The following is a 3,641-nucleotide window of genomic DNA, read 5'->3' as shown; positions in this document are numbered from 1 at the left end:
AAATACGGAACCATATGAATAATGGAGAAACTCCATGAAAGAAAAATTAATGATTCATATAAATCACTTAACGGGAAATGTCCCGAATAAATCCAACGAGTGACTAATAATCCTGTTATACAGAAAAAAGTAGCTATCATGCCTTTTTCTGACGAATCATATAGTCCTACGATTTCATCGACCGATAAGCTTATCAAAAAAATTGTAATTACAATTGAAACGATCGAAAAGGATATATGAGTTAATATATGTTCTAAAGTGGAAAATATCATAAAAATTTTTTAATTTAATTAAAATGAAAAAGTGGGGTAAACCAATTCTACGGAATTGAAATCAGGAATTGAATTTATTATAGGACTTATTCTATTTGTTTTAGAAGATGCCATGCCGCCACTCGGACTCGAACCGAGATGCTCTAGCACTGCTTCCTAAGAGCAGCGTGTCTACCGATTTCACCATAGCGGCGTACTCAAAATAATAATAATCTATTATTATTTAATCGTCGAGATTGAAGGAGTCAATTCAATTCAATATTTTTTTTCTTTCATTTTCATTCAAAGTGATGAGAAAGAACTCATTTCGTTTCAATATGGATTGAAGCGTTCCCCATAAAAATCTTTATTATCATTTTATTTCATTTTTGAATTAAAATGGAAGGTGTCCGTTTTTTATTTAACAGAGACGTTTTCGTCGTTTATGCTCGCCTAAAATTGAGATCTTGTAACTAAATAGTTATGACTTCAATCCAAGGATAAAGATAGAACTCAAAAAAAAAGTTATTTTTCATTTTTGAATTTTAAAATTCATTTATCATTTATCTGATTTTATGAATCTTAGATTCACTTTTTTTTATCAATGAACAAAAAAAGTCTTTTTATGGATCACAGTACAGTGTGACATTCCCAATTTTTTTATTTAACTATTTGTAATTTGTAGAACTTTGTATTAACCCTTAGGTTGGTTTTTCGTCCTGTAAAGAATTTTATTTAGGATTTCGAAAACTAATTCGATATTGGCCTGAACTGAACATCTTGTCTAACAAAAAACTTTTTTTGTAATTTAATTATTTATTATGATATGACAGATAAGTGTACCGATGAGGAAAATAAGAATCCCCACCGGATAAAACATATTCAAAAAAAAGTGAAACCTTGTATCTTTTTTAAAAAAAAAAAAAGTACCATTTTCAGATTAAGATTATTTAATCGAGTGTTTGACTATTTAATTGTCGCACAAAAAAGCTTTTTGAATTCCCGGTAGAAAGAGACTTCGCTAAGGAAAAAGCTTTCAACGCTGTCCAATATACCTTCCTTTTCCAAATGTTTTTACGAATACGTTTTTTTGAGATAGAAGTACGTTTTTTTGGAACTGCCATGAAAAATTTGAAAAAGTTATTCATTTCTCTAGTTGAATGTGAAAGACATCTATTGGTCAAACAATTCCATTTTTTCTTTTTTTTTATATCTCTGTCTATTTTCGTCATGCTCTATTTATACATGTAACAAAATACACCAAAAAGTTCAAAAAAACCAATCCTTACCTAACAAATTCCAAATTCTTTAAATTACTGTAGTTTTTTATTAGTTGGTCAAGCTCAAAAGAAAAAGAAAAGAGCGAGTACACATTTTTTTGATTTTCAAATTCGAATTAAACTAGTAGTTAATCAAAGGATACATGATTTTCTAAAAGTCATCTTAGTAATTTCGTCTTTTCTTTTAAGTCTATTTCTTCTCCCTGGTATTGAAACAAAAGTGTGGGATATTCTAGCGTTTTCTACAAAGAAAAAGAAATGTCTTTTATTCGAATGGAAAATAATCAGTTCTACCATGAATTAGTTAATGATTATGAATAAACGAACTAAAAAAAAAAAGAACTAGTTCTTTTTTTGGGGGGCCAGTTTTGATATGGATCATCCTATTATTTCTATCAAAATAAAGTAATGTATTAACTACTCTATTTTGGTATAATTATTTGCTCTATGGATATAAATTATCGTAATACGTAATAATAATTGAATTTTTTCTGCATTTTCCTAAAAATCTTACTTAATATTCAATATTAATAAAATGAATTAGTGTGTTATTTCATTTTAAATATAAATAGTAACTTGATCATATTCATATCATTTGACCAATTCGAACTTCTTGATTTGAATATTTGAAGTATTGGGTAAAGAAGAAAGATTCAGAATAATTAGGAATAGAAAAGTCTATTTAAGTTTTCCATATCTTGATTTTTTATTGAACCTATAAAAAGATATAAGAGCCGGTGAATTAGAAAGAATTAATTAAAAATAAAAAGGTTTTTTTATGGAATATACATATCAATATTCATGGATTATCCCCTTCATTCCACTTCCAGTTCCTATGTTAATAGGAGTGGGACTTCTCCTTTTTCCAACGGCAACAAAAAATCTTCGCCGTATGTGGGCTTTTCCTAGTATTTTATTGTTAAGTATAGTTATGATACTTTCGGTCTATCTATCTATTCAGCAAATAAATAGAAGTTTTATCTATCAATATGTATGGTCTTGGACCATTAATAATGATTTTTCTTTAGAGTTCGGTCACTTAATCGATCCACTTACTTTTATTATGTTAATATTAATTACTACTGTTGGAATTTTGGTTCTTTTTTATAGTGACAATTATATGTCTCATGATCAAGGATATTTGCGATTTTTTGCTTCTATGAGTTTTTTCAATACTTCCATGTTGGGATTAGTTACTAGTTCGAATTTGATCCAAATTTATATTTTTTGGGAATTAGTTGGAATGTGTTCTTATCTATTAATAGGTTTTTGGTTCACACGACCTAGTGCGGCGACTGCTTGCCAAAAAGCGTTTGTAACGAATCGTGTAGGCGATTTTGGTTTATTATTAGGAATTTTAGGTCTTTATTGGATAACCGGTAGTTTTGAATTTCGGGATTTGTTCCAAATATTCAATAACTTGATTTCTAATAATGAGGTTCCTTTTTTATTTCTTACTTTGTGTGCCTTTCTTTTATTTGCCGGTGCAGTTGCTAAATCGGCACAATTCCCCTTTCATGTATGGTTACCTGATGCCATGGAAGGCCCTACTCCTATTTCGGCTCTTATACATGCCGCTACTATGGTAGCAGCGGGCATTTTTCTTGTAGCTCGACTTCTTCCTCTTTTTATAATCATACCTTACATAATGAATTTCATATCTTTAATAGGTATAATAACAGTATTATTAGGAGCTACTTTAGCTCTTGCTCAAAAAGATATTAAAAGAGGTTTAGCTTATTCTACAATGTCTCAATTGGGTTATATGATGTTAGCTCTAGGTATGGGGTCTTATCGAGCCGCTTTATTTCATTTGATTACTCATGCTTATTCGAAAGCATTGTTGTTTTTAGGATCCGGATCTATTATTCATTCAATGGAAGCTATTGTTGGATATTCTCCAGATAAAAGTCAGAATATGGTTCTTATGGGAGGTTTAAAAAAGCATGTACCAATTACAAAAAATGCTTTTTTAGTAGGTACACTTTCTCTTTGTGGTATTCCCCCCCTTGCTTGTTTTTGGTCCAAAGATGAAATTCTTAATGCTAGTTGGTTGTATTCACCTATTTTCGCAATAATAGCTTGTTCTACAGCAGGATTAACCGCATTT

General features: G+C 29.8%; 1 protein-coding gene across 1 annotated transcript in view; it reads right to left on the bottom strand.

Moving 5' to 3' along the window:
- Positions 1 to 565: 565 nt before the first annotated feature.
- The window catches only part of LOC115663148 (uncharacterized mitochondrial protein AtMg00370-like), a 4,904-nt gene continuing 1,828 nt past the window's right edge, over positions 566 to 3,641 (bottom strand). Inside the window, exon 1 of the mRNA XM_056308055.1 lies at positions 566 to 3,641. This exon is cut by the window's right edge and continues 1,828 nt beyond it. The gene's annotated coding sequence lies outside the window, so the exon portion shown is untranslated.

This window comes from Syzygium oleosum, unplaced genomic scaffold (assembly GCF_021117445.2).
Source record: "Syzygium oleosum isolate NSW1041296 unplaced genomic scaffold, Sole_v2.1 Sole_v2.66, whole genome shotgun sequence".
Classification (NCBI taxonomy): Eukaryota; Viridiplantae; Streptophyta; class Magnoliopsida; order Myrtales; family Myrtaceae; genus Syzygium; species Syzygium oleosum.
The sequence above is the reverse complement of the archived record's forward strand: the minus strand, read 5'-3'. Positions and strand labels throughout refer to the sequence as shown.